The sequence below is a fragment of the Abramis brama genome (genome assembly GCF_963993115.1).
Source record: "Abramis brama genome assembly, chromosome: 21".
NCBI lineage: Eukaryota > Metazoa > Chordata > Actinopteri > Cypriniformes > Leuciscidae > Abramis > Abramis brama.
The window spans coordinates 8,557,448-8,566,955 of NC_139983.1; the positions used below are offsets into that span (position 1 = coordinate 8,557,448).

Consider the following 9,508-nt stretch of genomic DNA (forward strand, 5'->3'; position numbering starts at 1 on the left):
CATATCTGCATGTTGCCAGCGTACTTCCTTATATACCCCCAGGGGGGGGCGGACCTACGCTATGCAAATTCCGCAGACCCATGGCATTTCATTGCCATTGGCTCGTTTTATATACTCAAAGGTGATAGGCTTTCTAAGCGAAACCCCATTCGTCGTCATCCGACGTAACTCGGAGTGACCACGAAAGGGAACAGTATTTTCTTGTAAAACTTACTCCAATAATCTTTGTTTTATTTACAACTTTAAAAACTAATATTTTATAGAGACAAATGAGAAAGGTGTATTTGCCAGTGTTCAAATATTGTGTTGTGATGGTTTTTTCCACTATTTTTGAGCTTGAAATTCTTAACATTCTGCTGAACATCTGCTTTTGTGTTTAAAGAAAATCATACAGGTTTGGAACCACATGAGGGTGAGTGAATGATGGCACATTATTTATTTTTGGATGAACGATACCTATAAGAAAAGTCCCTATTTGCTTTCCATGTAATCTCATTGTTCTCTAGAAGAAATGACTGAGCTATTAATAACCAGATTTTATGTGGTTCTCCAGCTCATCTTATGATCAAACCCGAGGACGAGCAGATGGTGTGGATCATCAGCTGTGCTTGTCAAACACAGCCGTTCTGTTTGCTCATTGTGAGTGTCAGTTAGTCTATTTTTTATCACTGTAGTAAACTTGTCAGCAACCGCTGTTCATTCCAGGCTCAAGTTTCCAATTATCAATGTTAAATTGGCTTCTGGCCTAACCGAGTGCTGGAGGCTGGAACATTTGGAAGTCTGAATGTCCAACTGATGAGGCACGGTTGCTATGCGTGACACGTTTAATGCATGTTGGATGCTTGGTGTATGGCAGCAATACACCATTAACCGTAAGAAGCACGTAGCTATGCATGTACTGAGTTATAAATGTCCATGAGAGTATTTGCAATGATTTTGCTTGTAAGATAAGATTAAGTAATATTCACTGATCACAAATTATTTTAATGCACTTTTATTTGACCAATATATTAAAGATTGTGTGGACAAGATGCTGCTATCCATAGTTTAGAACTATTTGTCCAATGACACACATAGGGAATTTTTGGGAAACAATATTTTGGCAGTTCTGTTTCCTGGCACTAGGTAAGTTTGATTAATTTAATTTCTGCAAATCAGTTAATCGGTCCATTTAATGAATTGATTCATAACTCTTAATTTGTTTGCATAATATTGATGTAACTGATTTGTTTCCAGCATCATTCAAAACATAAAAAACATGGTGTTAACACGGCAAATGTCCAAAAAACATGTTTATATATATATATATATATATATATATATATATATACACCATGGTGATTTCTACTTTTTGTTAATGTAATGTGTATCTATAGTCTATGGACAAAGGAGAAAATATTATAGAACATTTATAATAATAATTTCTCACAAAAACATCAAATGTAAATGACTGATTATTTTTATTAGTTATTAATTATATTTATTATAAATTCATTTTCAAATAATAATAATAATCCTAATCAGAAACATATGCAGCTTTAATGGTAACACTTTACAATAAGGTTCCTTTATTAAACATTAGTAAATGTATTAACTAACATGAACTAACAATGAGCAATACATTTACTACTGTTTTTGTTAATCTTTGTTAATGTTAGTTAATGAAAATAAAGCTGTTCATTGTTTGTTCATGTTAGTTCACAGTGCATTACCTAATGTTAACAAGATTTTAATAAAGTATTAGTAAATGTTGAAATTAACATTAACAAAGATGAACAAATGCTGTATAAGTGCAGTTCATTATTAGTTCATGTTAACAAATGTAGTTAACTAATGAACCTTATTGTAAAGTGTTACCGCTTTAATAATATCCAAATTATATATTAGTATAGTTTTTCTATTTGGGATAAAGCATAGAGAAAACAGTAATACCATTGTATTTTCTACTTTTTTATTATGCATAGAACAGTCTATTGTAATATGACTTAAATGAGAAAACATTTGAATTATTATATATTCATTATATTAATCTGGTGGATTTTGAGAGTTCAAAATTAAGAGCTCCAATCCATGTTCAGTGTGCAAATTGAACTTGTCAGTGAATTGATTTGTACCTGAAATGAAAGCTCTAGCATTAAGTTCTGCCAGGAAGACTTAATTGTTACGTCACTCTATTTATCTATCCAATCACATTCCAACACTTGTGGTATAAAAGATCGGTACTTACTCATGTTTGAGTTCGCAGATGCTGACGCTTCAATTCAGTTGCTCGCGTCAGTTGCCGACCAAAATATGTCTAAAGGAGTAGCTCCTTCTACTTTTAAAGCTTATACTTCCGCTTGGTCTTCTTTTTTAATGTTTTGCTTTTCTTTTCAGATTCCTTTATTTCCCATTTTGCTTACAACTGTCTGTTCCTTTCTCGTTTTTAATTTCGAAAAACGCAATCTTAAACCTTCTTCTATTCGCAGATTACTCGCAGGCATTCAATTCTACGCAAAATATTTTAATCCCGATTATCCAAGTCTTTTCTCTGCTACTTCCATTCGGCTTTTGCTCAAAGGTATAAGTAAATCCTCTAGTAATTCTCCAGACAAACGATTGCCAATTACTTTGCCCTTATTGCAAAGATTAATCACTTCATTACGTAACAGACTTTTTTCTACATATAATAATATTTTATTAGAAGCCGTGTTTCTAACTGCTTTTTATGGATTTATGCGTCCGGGGGAATTTACTTCAGCAACCAATCATTTCAATCCTGCCCATGGTCTTTCTTTTTCTGATTTACGCTTTTCACCTAATTTCTTTACACTTTTTCTCAAGCACTCTAAGAGTGATTCTGAAGGTTTTGGTGTTACTCTAACAATTTCTAAAATTAACAACAATTTCTGCCCCTTCTCATCTATGCTTAAATTTCTTAAAATTCGCCAGAGATCTTCAGAACTTTCCCCTCTATTTATCCTACTTAACGGAGCACCCCTTTCTAAAGCCTGGTTTAGGAATCACCTAGTTTCTGTCCTTAAAAGCTGCAGCCTATCTCCCTCCCAGTATACTGGGCATTCCTTCAGAATCGGGGCAGCCACTACAGCAGCTGAATGTGGCATATCTACTGCAGCCATCAAGATCCTGGGCAGATGGTCTTCCTCTGCATTCGAGTCATATATTAGACCTGATCCAAGAATCATCCTCGAAGCTCAGCAAGCTCTCCAATAATGGTCCAGGTAAATTCCTATGCAACTACTGGTGGTGGGTTTATAAAAAAAAAAAAAAAAAAAACGTTTATATGTGGTCTTTCAATCTGTGTGGCCCTGCGGCCTTGTCTTTGTGGTCTAGCAGACTGTGTGGCCCTGCGGCCTTGTCTCTGTGGTCTATAAGGCCGTGTGGCCCTGTGGCCTTGTCTTTGTGGTCTAACAGACCGTGTGGCCCTGCGGCCTTGTCTTTGTGGTCTAAAAGGCCGTGTGGCCCTGCGGCCTTGTCTCTGTGGTCTAGCAGACCGTGTGGCCCTGCGGCCTTGTCTCTGTGGTCTAACAGACCGTGTGGCCCTGCGGCCTTGTCTTTGTGGTCTAAAAGGCCGTGTGGCCCTGCGGCCTTGTCTCTGTGGTCTATAAGGCCGTGTCGCCCTGCAGCCTTGTCTCTGTGGTCTAACAGACCGGGTGGCCCTGCGGCCTTGTCTCTGTGGTCTAACAGACCGTGTGGCCCTGCGGCCTTGTCTTTGTGGTCTAAAAGGCCGTGTGGCCATGCGGCTTGGTCTCTGTGGTCTAACAGACCGTGTGGCCCTGCGGCCTTGTTTTTGTGGTCTAACAGACCGTGTGGCCCTGCGGCCTTGTCTTTGTGGTCTAGCAGACCGTGTGGCCCTGCGGCCTTGTCTCCGTGGTCTAAAAGGCCGTGTGGCCCTGCGGCTTTGTCTCTGTTTTTAAAAATAGCTATCAGCCACGTGGCGTTCCATGTTCAGGCTTATCAAGTTAACTCTTGTTCTTCTACTTTCTAGGAACTTCAGGACACAAGACTGGTGGGTATATTATTATTATTATTATTATTATTTTTTGTTTTGGGGGTTTGGTAGGCTCCGTCCAGGTGGAAGGCTCCGTCTTCCACTCATTCTTTGGGGGTCGGCTGCGCCCCTGCCTTGATCTTCAGGCAGGATATGCAGAGTCCGGACCCTCAGATTGCGAGCTACGGACGGGGCCTACGCCAAAGAACTTTATTGCTTGCTGGGTTGCTAATAAATGGATAATTGTCACAGTATTTATTCTCCCGAGTCTTTCTGGTAGAAATGAAAGCTCTAGCATTAAGTTCTGCCAGGAAGACTTAATTGTTACGTCACTCTATTTATCTATCCAATCACATTCCAACACTTGTGGTATAAAAGATCGGTACTTACTCATGTTTGAGTTTGCAGATGCTGACGCTTCAATTCACCACCATCCTCCCCACCTCCTCCAAATTGAATCCTTCCCTCCATCCTCCTCACCACCACCACCAGGATGGTCCCTTCCATACCTCACGGGGGTCGGCTGCGCCCCTGCCTTGATCTTCAGGCAGGATATGCAGAGTCCGGACCCTCAGATTGCGAGCTACGGACGGGGCCTACGCCAAAGAACTTTATTGCTTGCTGGGTTGCTAATAAATGGATAATTGTCACAGTATTTATTCTCCCGAGTCTTTCTGGTAGAACTTTAAAGGGGACTCAACCCTCCATTTAGCTGTGAAAGTGTCACAGTCTGCATTTAAGAAGCCAAACAATTAATATAATAATAATAATAATAATAATAATAATTTGATAGTATTATGCCTATGTGGTGATGTAATCAGCCATCATAGGGTTAATTCCCAAATATGGTGTTCTGCGGGTATAAAAAGAGATGCGGCAGACTAGGCAAGCGTGCTATTCCGAGTCCGGGAAGTGACGTCATTCTGGGGCGCCGGTTTAGGTTCAGGAGTGTGGCGGAGGAGAACGTGGAGTGAACGCTTATCATGGCGAGCCTTTTATTAGCACGCCCTGAGTGCACTGCGCGGCACAAGTTATTTACCGCAGTGGTATGAGGCGTGGAGGTGTTGCAGCAGGCTTAGCAGGCTTTGCCGATTGTGGAAGCATTGAAGACGCTGTCGGCTCGTGCTACTTTCTGTAACTCTTATTTGTGTGTGATGCTGAACGACTTCGGACGGATTGTGTTTCACTCACAAGTTGCTGTGTTCGCCCGCCCTTCCGTCTCTTATTTGAACTGTGCAGTTTCTGTGAACTTGTATGTGAATTCTAATTCGACAGTGCGACGGTTTCCATTCGGTGGAGGACGACGTCTAAGCTGATCAAAATACGCGTCGAGCGTACAGCCTGCCAGGATACATCTAAATTGGGGCTGTCACAGTGTTCCTCGACGGGTGGACTGAGGACGGGGGGGGTAACCTTACAGTGACGAAGGTCTATGTGTGTCACCCTTATATTTGTATATTATTAGGACTGTTTGGTTCTCTTTTGCATTTTCTGTTTTTTGTTTGTGTTGAATTGATTTTCTGTTTGTGATTTTGGATACGTGTTTATCAAGAAATAGGAGAATGACCCGTTATTGTCCGCTATCGTGCTGATTACGGCCCACGAGCATCAGCTGGTATCGCCATTGAGAGAGACCGGCCTTTATGGCCGGGTGTGATTTATACGTTTCATTGACAGAGTTTTATGTGGAAAGTGTATGTGTTTTTTTGTGTTTTTGTTTATTATTATTATATTGACTGCTCTTGTCTTTTCCCTTCAGAATCTGGGGTACCCGTGGTTCCTGAAGTCTTCTGGGTGTGGTGATGGTTTGACTGACAGTCTGCAGTGTTCACAATGGGTGGAGTGTTGTGAGAGAGCACGAGTGGTTGCTGTGTTGATCTGATAGTCAGGACAAATCCCCCAGGTTCTGAAGTGGTAGGCGTGTGTGTGTGTGTGTGTGTGTGTGTGATGTTTGATCTATATGACTCTACGATTTTTTTTATTAAAGATCGTGTTGTATTTTACGGTGTCTCTTGAATAAACCGTTTTGTACTATCATCGTTGTCTGTTATCTGACTCAGCCACTACGTATCTGCGTGCTTTGTGTACCTGAACAATCTGTGGGTTCCCGGACCATTTCCGGGTGGCGTAGTCGGACTTAACCTAAATTGCAAACTGCCACACCTATGACAGTAGTAGCCATACATTGTACAATAAATGAAAATGAATATTCCATAAGTATATAATTTCACAGTAGGGAAATTACAGTACCTTTGTGGTATTGAGCAGAGATGAATGAAAGCGTGCAGCACTCAGTTTGCGCTGAGGAAAGGGACATTACGGAGACAACATCCTACCCATAGGGAGGTAATGTGGAGTTTCACATATGGACTGGCTGTTAGAGAAATATGAAAGGTCTCTGGGGTAGATCCAGCCTAGGATCTAGAGCTCTGCTAAGGGAAAGACACAGGCTTGCAGACAGGGAAGCCGTACCGTGGAAGAATACACATGTGGGATCACCCATAGAGGAATCAAAACACATGGAAACCTAGTCTAGCACATGGGCTGGCCTTCTGGGCACTTTGGGCGTACTCTGTGCATACATACGAGTGCTATACCTAGCACACTGGGCATAGTCTGGGCATACATAAGAGTGCTAGACCTAGCACGTCTGACACCTCCACCTCGTCTGACTGCCGAGGGTGCTGGAGGAACCCCATGCAGGGTTTGCCAGGTGGGGAACTCACCTGTGGAGCAGAAAGCACTCGTATCCTGTCCTAGGAGGTGAGTGCGCAGCAAGCCAAGTCAAGTCAAGTCAAGTCATCTTCATTTATATAGCGCTTTTAACAATGTAGATTGTTCCAAAACGGCTTTACATTGATAATAGGAAATTAAAGTAAAAGAGATTGTTTTGGCTTTATAGCAGCTCTAGAATAAAGTTATTGTCCAGCTAAAGTTAGTAGTCTCTCCCCCTCACAGGGGAGAGACTAGCTGACATTTCAGGACTGCGTTGTCGTCGCGTCCAGGTGCAGGTCCTTCATCAGATCTGGATACAGCCTGGATCCGGCGGACTGCAGTAAACCTCAGGATAAACAGAGAGACTAATATTAGCATAGCGCATTCTTCTTATGATGTAACGAGTACATCAGGATTTACATCAGGACCTAATCTATGCAGCCTAACATTGTAAAAGTCTATAATGTGTTATGTGTATGCTAGGTCAAAGAGATGTGTTTTTAGTCTAGCTTTGAACTGACAGAGTGTGTCTGCTTCCTGGACAATGTTAGGAAAACTGTTCCAAAGTTTTGGTGCTAAATAGGAAAAGGATTTACCGCCAGCAGTTGATTTTGATATTCTAGGTATTATCAACTGGCCGGAATTTTGAGATCGCAATAGACGTGAAGGACTATAATGCGTTAAGATCTCGCTCAAGTACTGCGGAGCTAAATAAACCATTTAGTGCTTTGTAAGTAATCAGCAACATTTTAAAATGTATACGATGTTTAATAGGGAGCCAATGCAGTGTTGACAGAACTGGGCTAATATGGTCATATTTATAATATGGTCATACCCCCACCCCAGTGGGCCAAGTGAGACATCGAGCAGGTCCTCCTACATACTAGCTAAAAACTTCACACGTGTTAGGTGTCACCCAGCCTGCAGCTCTACAAATGAAGAGGCAACGCTCCGAGTGGAGTGAACTCTCAATCCAAGGGGTGAGACCCCCACCCCAGTGGGCCAACCTCTGCTTGGAGACAGCCTTTCCCCTTTGCTGGCCTCCATAACAGACAAAGAGCTGGTCTGAGGTCCTGAAGCTCATTAAGATTCATAATGAAAGCACAACTCTTATTGGGCATTTAAGGGGTCTTCTTGGAGAACACCAATCAACGAACAGGCTCCACTTCAAAGCATAATTACGCCTAGTAGAGCAGGCTCTAGCGGAAGTGATTGTGTCTATCACTCCCGTGGGTAGATCACTTAAGTCCTCCGCATCCTGTCCAGAGACCACACGTGGAGGTTCCAGAGGTCTGGATGCGGGTGCCATAAGGTGCCCCGTCTCTGAGAAAGCAGGTACTTCCTCAAAGGAATGCGCTAGCAAGGGGCTGTCGCGAGGAGCATCAGTTCTGGGAACCAGGTCTGGTTGGGCCAATATGGCACAACTAACAAGACCTGCTCCTCGTCCTCCCTGACCTTGCACAGTGTCTGTGTGAGGAGGCTCACTGGGGGAAACGCATACCTGCATACCCTGGGGCCAGCTGTGTGCCAGTGCATCTGCGCCGAGGGTCCCCTCAGTCAGGGAGTTAAACTACTGGCACTGGGACGTGTCCGGGGCGGCAAACAGGTCTACCTGTGCGGCTCTGAAGCATCTCCAAATCAGCTGGATCGTCTGGGGGTAGAGTCTCCCTTCTTCCGGGAGCGTGGGCTGTCATGAGAGCTCGTCAGTTGCACGATTGAGCTCGCCCAGGATATGAACTGCACGAAATGACCTTGGATGCTTTGGGATCATAGGGAGCATAGACCGCATCAAAAAAACAGAGTACAAGCAGTTCTAGCTTAAAATTAAAAAGACAAGCCAAAATAACAGTATAAATATAAATATTTATTAATGAACCATGCTGAAAATCAGCCTATTTGAATTTTTTTTTTAATGATGCTAACTGCCAACCTTACTATCCTCATATCATATATGTGATGTTCTGCAAAACAACAAGCTTTAAAACCCTTTCTTTTCTTACTGCTGAAAATTAGATCACTTAACGTGAAATCCGTTGTCTCTCAGGGACTATGTCGTAAGTGTACGTGTAACGGGTTTATTACTTATAATTTAGGTCTTCACTTTATGGACCAATTAGGAAATCAGAAGATCACTATGTTCCACTACGGGGGTGGAGGGTAATTGCTGAGGGATGATAGGAGACCACAGTTAAGGTAAGTATATAGAATTTTTATAAATGTTTGCTTAACTGCACAGGCCTTTCCCTTTTTAAAATTAAACACAATAAAATAAAATAAATAAACAATTAAAAGTAAATTACATCAATACAATGAAAAGAAATAAAAGAACAAATCACTGAGCAAATCACTGTCAGTTTCCCACTAGAAATACATTTACCATGCACCCAACAGTAGAATAACAAAAATCTGTTCAGACTCAACCACAATTTTGTAATATCACGCACGCGTCGACAATAGGTTCAAAATCCAATTATTCAATCACTGATATCAGTTCCTTCCATTAGTTATCTCAGTTCTCAGTCTCGTATGGAGAAAACAGTCTCTGTGCAGGAATAATTTTACCTTGAGCAGGGAAAAAAAAAATTAAATCAAGATACTCTCTTGGTCCTTTAAGATGAATTTTCTTCTTTCTCTTCCAGTGTCCGATTAGATTGGCTCGCCATCAACAAAAATCAACTCCACTCAGGAAAAAAACCCTGAGCTGTTTAAAAGGTCAGAAATGCACCACCGCATTTAGTCAAATAATGGAATCACATTAGGTAAGTCTCTCAACATACCAGTAAATTAACATTTAAATATACA

General features: G+C 41.7%; 1 long non-coding RNA gene across 1 annotated transcript; it reads left to right on the forward strand.

Annotated features, from left to right (window-relative positions):
* Positions 1–2,292: 2,292 nt before the first annotated feature.
* On the forward strand, positions 2,293–4,641 carry LOC311072482. The gene is made up of 3 exons (XR_014604015.1): positions 2,293–3,221; positions 3,989–4,009; positions 4,400–4,641. It is a non-coding gene; the product is annotated as an uncharacterized lncRNA (long non-coding RNA).
* Positions 4,642–9,508: the final 4,867 nt, after the last annotated feature.